At 44.5% G+C, this 20,447-nt stretch overlaps 1 protein-coding gene across 1 annotated transcript in view; it reads left to right on the forward strand.

Moving 5' to 3' along the window:
* The first annotated feature begins 14,489 nt into the window (after window positions 1-14,489).
* TNRC18 (trinucleotide repeat containing 18) overlaps window positions 14,490-20,447 on the forward strand; it is a 351,855-nt gene continuing 345,897 nt past the window's right edge. Inside the window, exon 1 of the mRNA XM_083153575.1 lies at window positions 14,490-14,922. The gene's annotated coding sequence lies outside the window, so the exon portion shown is untranslated. The remainder of the gene's footprint in view (window positions 14,923-20,447) is intronic.

Below are 20,447 nucleotides of genomic sequence, written 5' to 3' on the forward strand. Positions count from 1 at the left end.
ATCTTGATAATAAGGGAAGTTTAATTAGCGAAATATATATTATTTTGAATATGTGCATTCCGGAACACTTATATTGATACTGGGCAATTATTATTTAATTATTGTTGTTGCCGTAATTTATAAGTAAGGAGATAAGTACTGAAGCTGGGTATTTTTGTTGCGACAGTAACCACTCTAATGAAGATGCAGATTTTAGATAAGAGAGATAAATGGGTGACACTCACAGTAGTAAAGATCCCTGAGGCTGCTGCTGACTTTTGCAACCGTCCCGGTTTCTCTGAAAGTCAGTGAGCGGTCAGAGATGTTATTTCTGTATGAAGAGAGTGTCAGAGAAAGCAAAATTGGGGCATCTGCTGTCTCCTATTTGGTAGATCAAAAACCCTGGTATACCATGGTCAGTGCAGGGTTAAATGATTACAATACCTGTCGGAGATGAGAGTGCCCCTAATGGTAGATATCTAAATGTGTATAGAAGTATCAGAGGGCATCTTACTGTCGGGGGTAGGTGTGCTGCTTTCCGCTATGTGTTTATATGCCAAACATTAGTAGCGGATGAGCAACACCTGCCACCTGTCTGCATGAGTAATAATTAGACCACTTGTAGTGGAGAGTCAGGAAAAAGAGTGCGCAGAGCTGCTAATTATTACTGATAACAGAGTGGGGATAAGCAGTGCGCGTATATTAAAAGTGGCGGTTGTATTCAGTCTTACTGTCTTCTGGGAACCGGGTCTGCTATGAGCCGCTAAGTGCGGCGGGGTGTAGGGGTGAGCCGCTCGTGCGGCTTGGATCAGACGGCCATTTCGCTGGGTGGAGCTTCCTCAGTGCCTGTGACATCTGGATTCTAATTGTAATAGTTTTTTGGAGCGGTCACCCCCTGTATGTGGGAAAAACGCAGGGCCGGCGCCACCACTAGGCAAACCTAGGCATTTGCCTAGGGCGCCGGCCACTGGAGGGCGGAAAATGCCGCCCGGGTACCTGTCCTACCGGCGCTGTCTATTTTAATCTGGCGGCGGAGGCAGCGGGGGTCCCTGCAGTCTATTAAAAATCACGAGCGCTATCCGCCGGGCTATGCGGAAGCGCTTCTAGTGTGAAAACTCTGGCAGCACGGCGCACGCTGATCTCAGCCAATCAGCGTGCTGCCAGAGTTTTCACACTAGAAGCGCTTCCGCATAGCCCGGCGGATAGCGCTCGTGATTTTTAATAGACTGCAGGGACCCCCGCTGCCTCCGCCGCCAGATTGAAATAGACAGCGCCGGTAGGACAGGTACCACCTCACACACACCACCCACCCACCCCACCCACCCCCCGGCACCGGGGCGCCCCCAGCCCGACTCGCCTGGGGCGCTCCGGTGCCTTGCACCGGCCCTGGAAAAACGTCCTGTCAATTCAAAGAACGAATGGCAGGTCATCGTTCCCATATCAGGAAAGCGCTTGAAGGAAAGATTTTGCCCCAAGAACAGCCGGTCCCACGACATTTTCATGAATTTAAACATGGGTTAGCCACTTTACGATATAAAATGATCGACCACATCCCCAAAACTCTAAGGGGTGGTGATCGTGACATCAAACTCTTGCAACGGGAGACCTGGTGGATACACTGCCTTAACACGGTGGCCCCTTCAGGTCTTAATGAAGCCTGCAGCTTCCTGCCTTTTTTGTAAAGATTTTTTGCCTTATTCATGCTGTCACTTTAGCCGTTTTCTGCATACGTGGTACCGTCCCCTTTGTCTTCTTTGTCCTAGGCTTTCTATTTATTGTTTGATTATATGCATTATGTATTTTGTTTCCCTGCCTAGTTGACATGCCAGTAGTGTTGCTCGTCTTTTAATTTCACTTTGTTATTTTTAGGTCGCCTAGCAACCCGTCTTCGTCCTGGCATACCGGCTGGTATGCATTGCTGGCTAGTGACGTCATGATGACTCGGACCTGTGGCGGTGGGCTGGCGACGGTGCACACGGTGTCTGGTGAAGGTTTAAAGGTATGTCTTGTATTGTTGTTTTGTGAGCTTGAAAAAGATCATTAAAGATCGAAACGTTGCCCTCACAGACCGCCGTGTCTGTTTCTTTCTTCGCAAGACCCTGGAGTGCCTCCATTCCCCCTTTCCTACATTTGGCATACGTATGCCCCCAGCAGGCACCCGGGCAACATACTATTCTACTGAGTATCGTTTCTATCGAGTGCCGATCGTCTCCTACAACTACATTCAGTGTCCACATATGTGGCATTTGATAAGGCACCATCTCGATTTATTGCTCCCACACACCGCGCCTGCAACTCTACAGACCAAGGTTGACTGTACCTACCATGCAAGAAACCAGCGGTTATAGAAGCATTTCTCTACCTCCCTGTGAGACCCTGACCTATTCGGACGCAGACAAGGCAAATATTCTGTTTAAGGATAACCTAATCTCCACTGGTGGCCAAGAGTCCAACGAGACTTCACGAAATTACTAAGACTTCGCAAGAGGGAAATAGACTTTTACTTACACGGTGTTACCCTCTCAGACTATCACCGTGCCGGGCAAATACCAAGAGGATTTCGAATCCATAATACACCGACCATTGGCAAATATAGCCCCGATTTTTGTCGGAAATGGGTGGCTATATTAAATAAATGTAGCCTGGACCTTATACTGCTGGTAATCTCTGAGGCCACTAAAGAGTTAAATACGGCTAAAGAGAAAATTGCAGCCTTTGAATCCAACCATATCGACACACTGAAAGCCGACACGGAGACTGATTGGATTACTAAATTAAACACCCAGATTGACAACTACCGGAGGGACCTTATCAAGTTTAAAAGAAATAAACTGGAGATTGTCCAAAAAGACTATTCTGAGTGCAGAGTATATTCCTGGGCTGTTAACATCCCTTCTGAAAGAAAAAACGCTGATAAGAAACGTAACTATAGAAGACCGAGGGGTAACAAAAGGTGGGGAGAGACTGATACATCAAGCGGAGGATTCTCCGCACAGAGTGAACCTGAAGAGACCACTGGCAACAGAAGGCCCCCTTTAGGGGTGAAGACCCACTACCAGCGGGTCGTCCAAGGAGACCCCATACCAGACGGGGAGGCCAGTGGATCCGGCACTTCAAAAAAGAAGGCAGACGGGAGGAAGAACAAATAGTCTTCAACCTTTCGAAACGACCGCTGACGGACAAGGAGATGGCTGTCCTTAGTAAAGGTCTTACCTTCGTGCCTACCTCTAATTTTAACGACTTTCAATGGAAAATTGAATCCTACCGCTTTAATCGAAAACTACGCTTACGTGAATTTTATCATAAAGCGAAAGACATTCCTGGTCAGTCTGCCACCCCTGCTTGCCCTGTACGGACTAAATCGTCTTTTGACCCGATATCCAACAACTCTACTCTCAAAAGCTTCAATAAAGCATTAGACTTTTTGGTCTCCAGCGAAGCAGCACGCCCTACTAACAAAACCCCGAATTTATCCCGGGAAGAACTGGAGTGCCTTAAAACTCTGGGACAAGACCCCTCTATAGTGATCCGTTCGGCGGATAAGGGAGGAGGTATAGTTATTCAGGACTCACAACAGTACAAGGATGAGCTTTACCGGCAATTGAGTGACACTGATGATTACATGCCCTTGACGTCTGACCCGACTGATGGTTACAACAGGGAACTCAAAAGCATCATTAATCAAGCAGTCACAGACGGCCTTATACCATCTAGTACTGCCAAAGCCCTCTTTCAAGACAATCCTGTTGCCCCTGTGCTCTAATCCCTCCCTAAACTCCATAAAAATATGCAAAACCCCCCGGGCGGCCGATTATTGCGGCCAGGGACTCGATCTACTATAAGGTCTCCAAATTCCTCGACTACTATCTACAGCCTACCATCCAGGCACAAAGAACTTACCTACGTGATTCGACGGTGGTTATCCTCAAACTTCAGGACCTATCCTCATTACCATCTAACTGCTTCCTATGTACTATGGATGTAGTTAGTTTGTATACGAACATTCCACACGCTGCCGGGATTGCCTCCGTTAAAAGACTGTTGCTGAACAGTACTGAGTACAACGGCCCTGACATCAATCTTTTCTGTGTATTGCTTGCCCTCACCTTGCAACGTAACTATTTTCTTTTTGATGGGAAGTGGTTTCTGCAACGCAGGGGCTGCGCGATGGGATCTTGCGTAGCCCCTGCGTTTGCGAATAGTTTTATGTTTGAGTTTGAAAATGATGCATTTCTCAGCAATCCCACCATTGCTAAAAATATTTTGCTATTAGGCCGCTACATAGATGACCTTCTCCTAGTCTGGGCTGGCACACAGATTGAATTCGTTAACTTGATGGAATCCATCAATCTGATGGATACTACAATTAAGTTCACATACGAAATCAGTAACACTGAAATCCATTTTCTTGACATCCTTATTAGGTTGAAAGAGGGGATCATCACCACGGGCCTGTACAAAAAACCGACCGATAGAAACACCCTGCTTCACGCTAGCAGCGCACACCCAGCATCCTCTAAAAGAGGATTGCCATTCTCCCAATTCCTCAGGGTTCGCCGCATTTGTGGCAGCCTGGAGGAAGCAGAACAAGAAATTGATCTCATGTGCCTTAAATTCCTACAAAGGGGATACAATTGGAAAGAGCTTCAGAAAGCTAAAGTTAGGGCCCTATCTATCCCCCGGGAACAAACCCTTCGAGTGAAAGAGCCCGCTACCCTCGGTGATAAAATCCCGTTTGTACAGAAATTCAATGTGGCAAGCGATAGCATAACTAAAACCGTTCGCAATCTGTGGCCAATGGTTTCCACAGACCCTGTTTTAAAGATGTTCTCCCACACATGCATCCTGCCCAGCTATCAGAGAGCTCGCAATCTCAAGGACTTTCTTGTCCACAACGATGTCTCTAATCAGAAACTTCCCGTACCAGCCAATTTTTTGGTCCGCAAGCCAGGTTGTTACAGGTGCATACAATGTACCACCTGTAGCTTCCTGGAAACAGGAGACAGTTTTTCTCATCCGCATACAGGGGCCCGCATTCCATTAAAACATGTGATGACGTGTAGCACTACACACGTCATATACATTATACGTTGTCCCTGCGGTCTCCTGTATGTGGGAAAAACGTCCTGTCAATTCAAAGAACGAATGGCAGGTCATCGTTCCCATATCAGGAAAGCGCTTGAAGGAAAGATTTTGCCCCAAGAACAGCCGGTCCCACGACATTTTCAAGAATTTAAACATGGGTTAGCCACTTTACGATATAAAATGATCGACCACATCCCCAAAACTCTAAGGGGTGGTGATCGTGACATCAAACTCTTGCAACGGGAGACCTGGTGGATACACTGCCTTAACACGGTGGCCCCTTCAGGTCTTAATGAAGCCTGCAGCTTCCTGCCTTTTTTGTAAAGATTTTTTGCCTTATTCATGCTGTCACTTTAGCCGTTTTCTGCATACGTGGTACCGTCCCCTTTGTCTTCTTTGTCCTAGGCTTTCTATTTATTGTTTGATTATATGCATTATGTATTTTGTTTCCCTGCCTAGTTGACATGCCAGTAGTGTTGCTCGTCTTTTAATTTCACTTTGTTATTTTTAGGTCGCCTAGCAACCTGTCTTCGTCCTGGCATACCGGCTGGTATGCGTCGCTGGCTAGTGACGTCATGATGACTCGGACCTGCGGCGGTGGGCTGGCGACGGTGCACACGGTGTCTGGTGAAGGTTTAAAGGTATGTCTTGTATTGTTGTTTTGTGAGCTTGAAAAAGATCATTAAAGATCGAAACGTTGCCCGCACAGACCGCCGTGTCTGTTTCTTTCTTCGCAAGACCCTGGAGAGCCTCCATTCCCCCTTTCCTACATTTGGCATACGTATGCCCCCGGCAGGCACCCGGGCAACATACTATTCTACTGAGTATCGTTTCTATCGAGTGCCGATCGTCTCCTACAACTACATTCAGTGTCCACATATGTGGCATTTGATAAGGCACCATCTCGATTTATTGCTACCACACACCGCGCCTGCAACTCTACAGACCAAGGTTGACTGTACCTACCTACTGAGTATTGTTTCTATCGAGTGCCGATCGTCTCCTACAACTATATATATATATATATATATATATATATATATATAGGGCTATTACATGTGACTCATTAATTTGCATAATGAAAGCTGCTCTGGATGAATTGCTTGAAATCTCAACAATGTATTACGGATTGGGGTGCAACATGACTTCAAAAGACAAGTGCACGCATAAATAAACACAACCTGGGAAAGGATTAACACCATTCCACAGACTGACATGTTTCTTCACGATTGTGCAAACAGTACTTGCTCAGTGGCGAATGAAACATTTGGGAGCATACATCCTACTTCCATGTTTTATGCATTTGGAGTCAGAGTGTACGCCATTTGCGGGTGGTACGTTTTCTGCTAATTATGGGGGGGTCCGAGATGCGTATAAATACATGCACAAACACATGCTTCCTTTGCTACTAACATGTCGGACTCATAGGATTCTGCCAATTCGGACCCTGAGCTGATTGCAGCAAAATTGGCCTCAATAACGGCGAATGTCCGCTAACATGCAGAGACCCAAATGATGGAGGAAGGTGAACCCTCCACCTCACAGGCAAGGCAAAATATTCCAACATCAGCACCATCTGACCCATAACAGTTGACTGCTGAAGTGAGAGGCCATGGCAGAACTGGATCTGCAGCCCCTTCTCATCCTGGTAGCCAGGAGTCAGCAGGCAAGGTCAGGAGTCTAGCATTTACACAGGTGAAACTTCAGATCTTGGTACCCAAAGCACGGGAGTGGATTGAGTTTGGGCCAAAGAGTATGGGTGCAGCAACCAAGGAGAAAATATGGATTAACATCACGGACAAAATCAATAAGGTGGCCCCACAGCACCGTGATTGGCACAATGTGAGAAGAAGGCAAGTGTGTGTGTGAGTTATCTAGTTGTTTGGGTACAAACACAAAACATGTCAGAACCATTTCAGCAAAATTTATTATTATTTGGTTCCAATTTGCCTACTTAGACATGTGTCCAACTGTATAGAGGGGATTGGTGTCCAGGTAGGGATAGTGTGACCTGTCACCAGGGTGTTCAAATTGTGTTTACGCAAATATTCAGCCATGATTGGTGGCAGAAATTGCACGTACAACAAACAAGTGTGAGGGTTTTGACAGTACATTTGTGAAATTGATATCTTATATATTGTTTTGTTCTTCCTCATTTGTAGGTGGCATGACTTCAAGTTAAACCTCAAAAAGAAACTGAGTGACCATTGGAAGTACAGCAGGACCACCGGGGGGAGGGGGCATTTTCCCCAACACCTGCAGATGACCCCCCTGGATTTTGGTGGTGATGGGCCGCATGGCCGATGCACAGGAAAGCAGGCAGGAGAAGGCCATTCACCAAAATGCCCTTTCTCATCAGCACCACCCAAGCACTATTCACAGCCCTTCCTGCCGCAATATCACCAGCCCCATCCCCTGCGGCCAGACAAGGCTGAAGAGCCTCCGGCCACACAAGTAATGTGTAGAAACTGTTAATAAATAAAAATAAATAATGCCAGCAAAGCCAAAAGAGGCGGGCAACAGTGAGGTGGTGGCTACTGTTTATTGATTTTTTTTTCCATGATGTTAGTCCTACTGTTCTCCTTGTTTTGTGCACCCATCTTTTTTGACCCAAACTCAATCTGGGCCCGTGCTGTGGGTACCAAGATTTGAAGGACCTTCATTGTAAATGGTAATTCCTGATTTTGTTATACTAACCCTGGCTGCCATGATTAGTGGGAGCTGGACATTCAGGATTGTGGAGGTGCGACACTTGCTTTTTCCAACGAATTAATTTCAGCCTAATCAGCCCGAGCGCTAGCACAGTGGAGCAAAGCCACCAACCAGTGCTTGTGCGGCTGGAGAGCCCAGCACACAGGGTTAATGGCGGCCACAGCACTGAAGGGGTTAACCCTCTGTGCTGCTGCGCCATTTTGGACAAGAGCGCTTGACATGTTTAAGATGTTTTAAACTGTATGAGCAGCACTGAACTGGGACAGGTGCCCTGCTGCAGCGCTGCTGTGAGTTGAAGCCTGTTGCTGGGCACAAGGCAAAAAGTATATGTAGTTATAAAATGTATATTCAGCACTCAGCTGGGACTGCACCATATATTTTGTATATTGTATTGAGTATTGAGGAATGCATTCTAAACTTAAAATGCACTTTGTTAATTTCTGGAGGAAGGAGTCTCTGTGATGAGCTAAATTGTCCTTTTGCTAACAGAATATCTGAAGATACATTGCTAACAGAATATCTGAAGAATAACATTGCACAGCAGGTAGAAGGCTTTGGGCGAAATGTAATAGGGTGCGATTTTTTTCGTAAGAAAAAAATCGCACCAAATCACACCTTTAAAAATCGCATTTTTTTTGCCGCGAATTCGCATATGTAATGAGATGCGAATTTGCGGCAAAAAAGTGCGATATGGTGCGATTTCGGGCGCTTTTTTAGTCCTGAAAATGTGCGACTTTCAGTCATGAAAATCGGCACATTTTCAGTACAGTGCGCTGTGTTGTAAAAAAAAAGAAAAGAAAAAAAAAAAACGGCGCGCGGTCCCCCCCCTAAGCATAACCAGCCCCGGGCTCAAAAAGCCGGTGCTGGTATAATAAAATCAAAGGAACAATCAAGTTGGGGTTCCCTGGATTTTATAAAACCAGCACCAGGCTCTATGTCCGGCGCTGGTTCCCAAAATACGGGGGACAAAATGACTAGGGGTCCCCCGTATTTTAAGAACCAGCACCAGACCCAACCAGCCAGCAGGGTAATGCTACAGCCGGGGGACACTTATTATATAAGGTCCCGCGGCCAAAGCATTAACCCCCTGGCTGGTCAGCATGGGAAGGGGTCCTGGGGAAGTGGGGACCCCCCCAATGAAGGGGTCCCCCCCTCCAGGACTTACCAGCCCATGCTGAAAGTCCGGGGCTGTCCCCGATGCCCCTGGGCGGTGGGCATCGGGCTGATGTAAAGTGTAAAAAAAAGAATATAAACTATTGTTTTCTACTGTAGAACTATGAGTCCCAGCAAGCCTACCCCTCATGCTGGGACTTGGAGAACCACAAGTCCCAGCATGCGGGGCATTAAAGGGCCCGCTGGCACTTGTCGTTCTACAGTACAAAAAATAGTTAAATAAAACACACTGACACCCTGAAAAATAAAAGTTTAATACATACACAGCCCCCACATACTGATACTTACCTACCTTGAGCCCGTAGGTCGGTCCCTGGATCCGGGGCAGAAGAGTCCGGTTCCGGGGCCTTGGTGCTGGTTCCGGGGCTGAAGAATCCGGGGTCCAGGATCCGAAGTAGTCCACAGGGGTACCTGAGGAAGGAAATCCTACTCACCTGGTCCCCGGCGACGACCCCGGCATCTTCAGCTCCAGGCGCGCTGCTCCCGGCTGCTGTGGTACCCGCTCACGAACTGGAGAGGCGCAGAGATGTTTCATCTTCCGCGCCTCTCCTCAGAATGATTTCTCGGCTCCTGATTGGCCGCTAGGCGGCCAATAGAATCATCCGGAGGAAAGGCGCGGAAGATGAAAGTCTCTGCGCCTCTCCAGTCCGTGAGCGGGTACCACAGCAGCCGGGAGCAGCGCGCCTGGAGCTGAAGATGCCGGGGTCGTCGCCGGGGACCAGGTGAGTAGCATTTCCTTCCTCAGGTACCCCTGTGGACTACTTCGGATCCTGGACCCCGGATTCTTCAGCCCAGGAGCCCCGGAACCAGGACCAAGGCCCCGGAACCGGACTCTTCTGCCCTGGAGCCCGGACCCAGGGACCGACCTACGGGCTCAAGGTAGGTAAGTATCAGTATGTGTGGGCTGTGTATGTATTAAACTTTTATTTTTCAGGGTGTCAGTGTGTTTTATTTAACTATTTTTTGTACTGTAGAACTACAAGTGCCAGCGGGCCCTTTAATGCCCCGCATGCTGGGACTTGTGGTTCTCCAAGTCCCAGCATGCGGGGTAGGCTTGCTGGGACTCATAGTTCTACAGTAGAAAACAATAGTTTATATTCTTTTTTTTACACTTTACATCAGCCCGATGCCCACCGCTCAGGGGCATCGGGGACAGCCCCGGACTTTCAGCATGGGCTGGTAAGTCCTGGAGGGGGGGGACCCCTTCTTTGGGGGGTCCCCACTTCCCCAGGACCCCTGCCCATGCTGACCAGCCACGGGGATAATGCTTTGGCCACGGGACCTTATATAATAAGTGTCCCCCCGGCTGTGACATTACCCTGCTGGCTGGTTGGGTCTGGTGCTGGTTCTTAAAATACGGGGGACCCCTAGTCATTTTGTCCCCCGTATTTTGGGAACCAGCGCCGGACCTTGAGCCTGGTGCTGGTTTTATAAAATCCAGGGAACCCCAACTTGATTGTTCCTTTGATTTTATTATACCAGCACCGGCTTTTTGAGCCCGGGGCTGGTTATGCTTAGGAGGGGGACCGCACGCCGTTTTTTTTTCTTTTTTTTTGTTTTAACTATTTTTTTTACAACAGAACCATGCACAGATCTCAATGATCTGTGCATGTTTCTGATAAAATCGCCAGGCAGAACCTGGTCTATTTTTGTTGTGATTTTTAGTAACCTTTACTAAAAATCGCAACCCATTAAATATGTGAGTTCTATCCTTTTTAATGGGAAAACATCTGGATGCGATTTTTAGTCTAACTAACCTTTAAAAAATGCGATTTTTCCCGCAAATCGCACCCTATAAAATATGCGATTTTCGGGAAATGCCCGAAAACGGCATATTTTGCGGGAAAAATCGCAAAAAAAAAAAACGCCTCCCATTACATTTCGCCCACTGTGTCTGTAGTGCTTGTGTCTTTAGGTGTTATTAAGGAGACTTGGGTATGTGATGTGCCAAGGAATCCATGCTTTCCTGTCCATTTGGTAAATATTCTAAGGAAATTGGATTGAACCCTTTGACATGTCATCTGGATCTATTTTATGACAGGAACATGTTCCACTTTATATATAACCGTAAATGTCCCAAGCATGTACACCTCCTGTACAATGCTGATTGGGTGGGGAGAACAGGGTGGAATTACCCCCTGTGGTATGCAGTGTGGATTTTGGATAAAAAGACACAAGGTTTGCCTCTAAAGTGGTACATCTGCCTGACTTGAATGCTGTAACATCACCTGTATGCTGTACCTCCTAGCGATAGGAGCAGAGATCTTTTCAGATCTATGAGCAAATAAACATCTTTTTGCCTGAAGATGACCATTATCATTGTGCGACCAACAAAATTACTGCACTAATTCCGTTCTCTGCCTGTTCTGGGTAACAGGATCCAGCGTCCTCCAAGTTCCGCTCTGCCAGCTACCGAAGCAGAGGTCTGGTCCATGACCAGTGGGGTACCAACCGACGCCAATCGGGGGGGTGTCAGCAGCGTGTCGACGCATACACCCCAGCAGGTAGTACTCAGGTGCCAGCGTCTGGACCTGAGGAGGTAACTGTGGTTCCAGGCACCACGTAGTAGGAGTTTGGTGGTGGCAGCGATATCCCTGCCCACTACATAGTAACTCTGTGAGGATGAGGATGTAAACACTGAAGGGGGTGAGGAATCGGAGGTTGAGTTTGTGCAGGGAGAGATTAATTGCTTCTTTTTTGTAGGGGCCCAAACAAGGCAATCATTTCTGGCACAGTCGTGTGGCAGACCCTGTAACTGAAATGAATGGATTAAAAATTAATTAATGAATAAGTAATTTAAACATTTAAACCAGACTGTTTAAATTGCAAAAAGTTAAAGTGTGCATGTCATGTACAACACAAGATTGTGTGAAAGGGGCCCATGGACAATTCCATCTTGCACATCTTTTCTTTGTCTGCCCTATCCAAGGGCACAACTACTAAAGGGGCAAGGGGTGCTGCTGCTATGGGGGCCAGAGCTGAGGGGGGGACATCTTACTGTAGAAGTATTATGTTTTACATACATTTGTCATAATCAACTGCTAAATAGGGGGCCCTTAAAAACATTTGCTATGGGGCCTACGAATATATAGTTACGCCCCTGGCCTTATCAGTCCAGGGGTGATGTCCCGCTGCCCTATTAGCCCAGGGTGCTGCTGCCTGTCTGCTGTGTAAAAACTAGTTAGCTGGTGAAGACAGACTGGTGTACAATCCAGACAATTGTAGGATAAGGGGAGGCCATCACATGAATCCATAATCCTGGAGCAAGGCTAAAGGGACAGGATTCTTTACCCAACCCTACAGCAGTGCTGGTAAGTCATGTGAAGCCTTGCACTGCTGGTAAGCCTTTTCCTGTAATTGGCTATTAGTTCATGGCAGGATACAAAAATTATACAGAAACTAGTTCCTCTGTAATGTTACTCAAATCTGCTTTGATAATTGTGGTTATTGCCATAATTGCCATCATTCTGGCTGAAAGAAGAGAGCCAGGTCAGCACAGTGGCAGGCAATGCTGTCCCTATGACATATGATGCATCATAGGTGGCCAGATGGGGGTGGGGCACATCATGGATGGCTGTAAAAGTAGTGGGTTCTGTGATTGCATGCCCATGGGCAAATCTCTGGGCTACTTCTGGAACACTTGCATACTCTTCCAGGTGGCAGTTAGCACCACTCTTTTACTGGTAGCCCTCTGGCCATTCTGGGAGACAATTTAAGTAATTGTGCTGGCCTGTGCATTACCTTTAATAGCATTGATAACAAATCAACAGTGGCATAACTAGAGAGGGTGCAATAATGCCCGGTGACTAGGGGTAGCCCTGAAGGCAATCCCACTTTTTCCATATGGATAATTATACATTTATTTTGTTGCATTTTATGCATACTGGCCTATCTGACCCTCTCCATGCGGGAGAAAATGCTCTGTTCCTGGACTTCCCTGGTAATGTATGATTACCATCACCTATGGTGAGCTAGTTACTTTCTAAGAAAGGCGTTTCACCACAGGTGATGGCAATCATACATTACCAGGGAAGCCCAGGAACAGAGCATTTTCTCCCGCATGGAGAGGGTCAGGTAGGCCAGTATGATTTTATGCCACTGACAGCAAGATCTCCTCTCCTCTACCATATGTCAGTCTGTCTATTTATGCCCCCCCGCCCCCTCCTGTTGTCATGTAGTGTCTCTCCTCCACACTCCCCTCCCTTTCTCTCTCTCCCAGACACTGTCTCTCTTGTTACTCTCTCTATCCCTGATACTGTCTCTCTTTGACACACTCTCTCTCCCTGACATTTTTCTCTCTCTCTCTCTCTTTGATACTGTCTTTCTCTCCTCACTCTCTGCCAATGACAGTCTCTCTCCACTGACACTCTCTCTTTTCCACTCCCCTACTACCCCTCTCCAATACTGTCTCTCTCCCTGATAGTGTCTCTCTCTATCTCTCAATATTGATCCTTCCCTCCCTCTCTTTCCTTTCATCCTTTTCGCTCTCTTTCTCCATCGCACCCTCTCTTTCTCTCATTACCTCTTTTTCAATTAAACCCTCTCCCTTTAACTCACTCCTCTCTCTTTCTCCCCTATCGCTCCTGTCTCTAAAGGGCATTGTAGTGAAAAAGGCAGGGGGGAAGGCAGTGTGCTTTTAAGAACAAAGTTCTAGTTATGACCCTGTATATCAATATGCTATGTACATCAAAAAAATGTTTATCACATGCATAGAAGTAGCAATATATATTAATTGGTACGCTCACATCTCTGCGGAATTCTGTTTTTCTTGTATTTGCCGTTTTACTGTATGTAACTTTCCTGTTATGTAACCTGGTCTCAGTCCGCAGCAGACTTGGGTGTCTTGAAACCGACCTATTGGGTTTGGTCGAGGGCAGCTTGAAACTTCTAGTAACTTACTCATTTATTCCTAAATAAAAGGGTTACTTTCTGCACAGAATATTAATTCAGATGGAAAAAAAATTGATAGTGAACCCCATTATACAATGTACAAGTAAAATAACACACATACAGTATAATTTCCCAAATATAATATTTTGTACTACTCACAAGATATTTGTCATGTTCCCCTGTAATGTGCATAAAGAACGGCTTTTGTCATGGGATATTTTTTTTTTAACCACGAATGTCAGCTAACAGAATACATTTCTTTTCCTTAACCCCTGGAAGCTGAATCTTTCTATCAACGCTCAAGGTGCTGCTCTGTTGCTTTCAGCCTACTGGTGCTGGAATACTGGATGGATGGATGGATAGATAGATAGATAGCTAGATAGATAGATCGAACGAACATATAATACATTCTGGGCAGTGTTGCAGCTGCATCCAAAATCCCAACACCCTAAAAAACAACAGCTACAGACAAGAAGATCCTTTCGAAAGCAGAGCCCGCAAACTGCGTCCATTTAAGACCTGAAATTTAAGATAAGAATTACATTTTATTTAATAGAAGGAAAAGTCCGGCCCAGGGCAGCCTGAAAACCTCCGCTAGAAATTCTCACCATTCGTTTGAACCATTCAGTCATTTTTGGGAAGCCTTGAAACAGGAGCATCTCTTACTCCATATCTGCCTTAATGGAGGTGGCTGGCAGCCAAAGTGTTTACACGCGAGTGAGTGGCAGCAGAGCCGACTAACCAGGAAACTACTACAAGCTGAGGATAGGTTGAATAGGAGGAGGTGGGCACGGCCACACAATGCTTGTTTCATTCCTATTAGTGCAGTGCTCTCAGGGTTGTGCTGCGAATGGTAAAATGCGTCTTCTCCTGTCTCTAGCACCGGATAATGGGTTACTTGGCTATGGACAGAACATTTTGGATTATAAAAGTCAGTATGGTGCCTCCTGTTAATTGTAAATAGAGGTGGGAACGAGTCGTCACCAGTAGAGTACATCGTATTGTTTTTCTGGGTCTGTAAATGTAACATTCCGGAGGAATAACAGTTCTCTTAAGAGCAGGAGCAGCGGGAACCTACTGCAGGTAAACGTGTCTCCATTACTTACTATGGGGTGCAAATATATGTAGTAGATACTCAGATCAGCTACATATGTAAGCTGTATATGTGATGAAATCCAGGGTGCTGAGAAATGATATTCGGTTACAGAAAAGCAGCCATCTTTACTCCAAATATTCACCCGTATATCGGGTGGCATTTCCCCTAGTTTTTTTTATTCCCAGTGAAGATGCACGCATCGGGCATCTTGTGGTCGTTTCTGTTCGATTTATGGATGTCTGCTGCAAAGGCTTGAAAATCGTCTGTTTAGAGGATTGTGGTGTATACAGTACCTCGTAGTATTAAAATTCGCCACAAACGATTCCTCTATTTTAATGCTAGAAAATATTGTAAATATATGGATTCAGTCATACAGTCGTAATGGGAGTTATTTTATTTTGCATGTTTGTATCTATCTATCTATCTATCTATCTATCTATCTATCTATCTATCTATCTATCTCTCTCACATTTGCTTAATTGCATTAAATCTGTTCATACAAAACAATCAATCAAAGGCAGTTAAAACAAAAGTATATTCTGGTAGAGCTGGGTTTTGGGGTATAACTATAATTATTGTGTATTTTTACTATATTATTTATTTATTTACAGTTTCTAAATAGGTTTATTGTTGAATTGAAAAGTTTTTCATGAATACAACAACACATTATTGCCCTGAAGTTAATATGTCACAATGTCTAGGTCTCCTCATTGTAGATGGAAACATGTTAATGGTAGGAACCTCTACAAATGCACCTTTAAATTAAAGGATGCAGCTACACATTGGCAAAGGTGGCATCTACACATTGGCATGTATTTGTTAGTGTACATTTGATTATTTTAGATTAATATTCTTTGATTTTATTTTATTTGTCAAGGCTAAGTCTAAATTCAGTCCTAAATATTAGAATGTAATTGAGAATCACTTCATATACTATTTTTCTAACTAGAAAATATTATTTTTTCCTTGTTATGTATTTACAGTAAAATATAAAGCCCTGTACACATGGGGTGACCTGGCGATTTAGCTTAGCGACGTGCATGATCATACAGTACCCATGATTCTTATGCTGAGCGATCCTGCTGAGGTTCCTACCATTAACATGTTTCCATCTACAATGAGGAGACCTAGACATTGTGACATATTAACTTCAGGGCAATAATGTGTTGTTGTATTCATGAAAAACTTTTCAATTCAACAATAAACCTATTTAAAGCCAGTTCAAGCATGGGCTTTCCCTACGGGCGATAGCGACATGCGGTGCCGCACAATGCCATTGCTGCAGGGCATAGACACAGAGTGATCAGTGCTTAATTTCTAAGTGATCTCGTCAGATCGCTTAGAAATGGGTCTGAAATTGCCCCATCTGTATGCCCATTTAAGATGTGGACACATAATGCAATTTTGGCTACCAATTTTGACTATATAGTCCCTCTCTCCCTGCCAGCCGTTGCTGACCCCCTGTTGGGTCCTGGCAGCCACCAGATCAAACCATGTGTACACACTATAACAGTTTAGTCCAGGTATGTCCAAACTATAGCCCTCCAGCTATTGTGAAACTACAAGTCCCAGCATGACTTGCCACAGTTGAGCTATTAGGAGATGCTAAAACTATGGCATGCTGGGATGTATAGTTTCACAACAGCTGGAGGGCCACAGTTTTGAAATGCCTGGTTTAGTCTGTATATTTTACATCATTCCCATCCTTTTTCTGCCTACCCCCTCAAAAGAGTTCACAGTCAGTGACCATCTCTTTAGAAATATGCAATCTTAAAGAATAATTAAAGTTACCATTGAAATGCTACACATTAGTGCATTAGGGCAGTATGGATGGTTAGCATTACTGCCTCACAGCGCTGAGGTCATGGGTTCAATTTCCACCATGGCTCTAACTGTGCGGAGTTTGTATATTCTCCCTGTACTTGCGTGGGTTTACTCCCGGTACTCCGGTTTCCTTCCACAATCCAAAAATATACTAGTAGGCTAATTGGCTCCCAACAAAATTAACTATAGAATCTTTGTGTGTGCATGTACATGTGGTAGGGAATATAGATTGTAAGCTCCACTGGGTCAGGGACTGATGTGAATGTTCAAATATTCTCTGTAAAGCGCTGCCGAATTTGTGTGCGCTATATAAGAAACTGTTAATAAATGAATAAATAAATACACAGTAGATTCAATACAGTGCATAGTTCAAATGTTTTTCATGGAAAAACCATTCTGTATTTTTATAACCTGTTGCTAGATAAACATCCTTCTATTGATTATTAACCCTTTGAGTGCCAAGTGAATTTGTCAAAATAGGTGTGAAAATTGGCAAGCAAAAATTTTTTTACTCATCATAATAACCGATAATGTTTATCTTTTATATAGGAAATATCCTCTTTTTTTTTTTTTTTTAAATCCACTGCCTATACTGGCCAAACCTCAGAACTGTTTCATGCCAACCAGCCATGGCAATGTGAAGTGGCAAACAGTCATCAATCATTTGCTCTTACACAGTGGAAAAAAAAGGCAAAAACAGTTGGTCTGCCTAGTTGGGAAAATCAAACATTTGATTTTTCAAAATGAATCGTTCTAGTGTAGTGTAAATTTACCCCCAATCAATTAAGCTCAGACTTTCAGGGCCGGTGAGTTGAAATGTGGGACAAGTGACCTGTTTGAGGACTCAAATGGGACTTTTTGCATCCCACTCATTATTTTGGTTGGGTTTAGCTACAATGCATTGCCATAATGGGCATGATCAGCATGATATCCACCATCAATTGAATATCGCCTTGCTGTCTCCCATCACTTTAGAAAATTGTATTCCTTTTGTAGCTTTTGACAACCTGTATGGCCATACCCACACCCCTCTCTTGTCAACCGGTATTTTATACAGTTTAAAAAAATGTTAATGATGTAAAAGTTTTCCCCAAAATTGTTGATTTCTTTTTTAAATGACCAAATAGCAATTTAACCCTCACTCTGTATAATTGTATTAATGCATCTGCATATTTGATAACAAGATTTTTCTGAATCAGGGTTAAATATACATAACCAAATAATAAACATTTAACAATTTTGGAAGCGTTTTTGGAAATATTAGCTAGTTAAATGGATAACAGTTCCCTCACTGTAAATGTCATAAATAAATAAATATACTGATAGTCAGATTTTAAGAAATAATTATTTAAACCATGCATTCAACTTGCTTTCAACTTCTGATGTCCCAGAGTAGGTGAACGGCAAACCTCAATAGTGATGTATTTTCATAATGCAAATATATAATTGTTTCAAGGTATCAAATTGTAAAGTTCCATTTTAAAAAGTTAAGGCCCCCATACAATATGCAATTCACTTTGAATTTGGGCTCTCTTCCTGCAATTGCGGCGATCAATCGCAGGAATAGAGCCCAAATTGCAGGTAAATGACAGCAGGTCTGATGCCTTCTGTGATCCCTCCATTCTCTCCAGCAACTGCATCCCCCATCTCTATGATAAATGTGCCCCTGGTGATCTCGGGGGGGGGATGCCAGCATCTACTGTATTTGGCTGTTTGCAATGATGTCGTTGTAATGGATGGCTAGTTTTATTTCAATAGATGATTGGTGTTCTTCAACATATACTTTGTAAAATACAATTATGAAGCTTTTTCTCCATACAATTATGTATAAACTGAAGATTCTGCATAATTTTATGGTTTGTGAATATGATCTAATAGCATAAGCAGGAGATTTTACATTATATCCTATCACAGTACCCATTATTATGATTCAGGACTACAGTTGGACCTACAGCATGTATTGAACCGCTAAAAAGCCACATTAGTTTACACCATCGTCATATATGGTGAATGTAAACTGCTTTAAGCTAAGGAGGCATAGGGGGAAATTTACTAAAGGAAATTTGTAAAAAATAGGTGTATTTGTATCCAGAAACACACTTATTTTTGACATTTACTATCCTGAAAACACGGCAATTTGTATTCGTTTCAATAGCACATCAATACAAATACGAATTGCCGTATTTTCGGGATAGTAAATGTCAAAAATAAGTGTGTTTCTGGATACAAATACACCTATTTTTTTACAAATTTCTTTTTGTAAATTTCCCCCATAGTCTCATTTGAGAGATCTTCTGATCCCCCTCCTGCAGCCTCTATCCAGCACTAGTTCGAATTCTGTAAATGTGCAGTGCCAGATTCCCCCATGAGTTATTTTTCACAAACATGCAAAACTCCTCCAAAATGCAAAGATACACTGCTTATCGCTGCCGCTATCCCAGAGGATTTCCCTACACATATAACAGGGATATTTGCAATAACAATGAAAGTAGCCTCTGAAAAGGAGTGTTAATATTTTCAGCAATTACGTAATTCTGTAAATATATGCCCCTTAGTGGCCTGTTTATCCAACTTTTTCTTACATAAAAGTATGTAGAAACTGAAGTTTCTGTGTAGGTTTGTGTTTTGTTGCCATGTACTAATAGCAAGCATAATGCAGGAGTTTTCACAGAAATCTCTCTGCAGATGCTAATTGTCACTTGTTTCAATATGGGCTACGATCTGACCAGTACTGTATGTACTAAACCCTGAAAAGTGAAGCTTTTACAGAGTTTTGCCACATTCACACCACCTTCAGAGTTTATAGAGTCATAGTAGCAGGAGATAGCATACCCTCCAACATTTCATGGACAGAAATCGGTACACAATTGGAAAGGGGGCGTGGCTGTGGTCAATGATAAAGGGGGCGTGGTTACGCTCCCTTTCCAAATGTGTATTGGCCATTTTTTTCATTATATCAGCCGGGCACTCCGTGGGTTCCTGAAGCAGCTGCCGAGGGGGCCCTCTAGGCACAATAGACTGTGATACGGGAATTAACAGAGGCACTCAAGCGGTCCCCTCACCACCCCGCTGAATATGCTGCTGAGCGCTCCCCCTCACCTCCCAGCTGAATATGCCGCTGCTGGGGGCTCCCGCTCACCTCCCACCTCAGAGACGCTGCTGCCCTGCCGCGTCCGCCAAGAATTTCAAAACCTGTGTGAGGCAGCGTTCGGGAGCAGGGCCGTGGGCTGCGTGGTGTCATTGCGCGACGCACGCTGTCCCAGGCCGCAATGCACCTCCGGGAACGGGTGCACTTGGCTAGATCTTAACCTGCGCAGTGCCTGATCCGACCAGCATCACTGGAGTGAGAGGAGCGGCTGGGAAATGTGAAAAAAACAGTACATTCGGTACATTTGTATTTAGCCGGTACAGACCATAAAAAAACTGTACTGTACCGGCTAAATCGGTACAGTTGGAGGGTATGAGATAGATTTTTAGATTCCCCTCTCGCAATATCCATCCTGCACTGGCATCGATTGCAGGAACTGACGCTGCATGCGCCTTCCAGATTACCCATTCTGCAATGCAAGGGGAGCAAATACATTTATATTGTTTCTGTGCAGGGTAAATACTATCGGCTTCTGCATGTAGCCCATAGATATTAGACCGCTTTATTTTTAAACTGCAATTTAGAGTTTGAACACATCCC

This window comes from Crinia signifera, chromosome 7, assembly GCF_055691185.1.
Source record: "Crinia signifera chromosome 7, ASM5569118v1, whole genome shotgun sequence".
Classification (NCBI taxonomy): domain Eukaryota; kingdom Metazoa; phylum Chordata; class Amphibia; order Anura; family Myobatrachidae; genus Crinia; species Crinia signifera.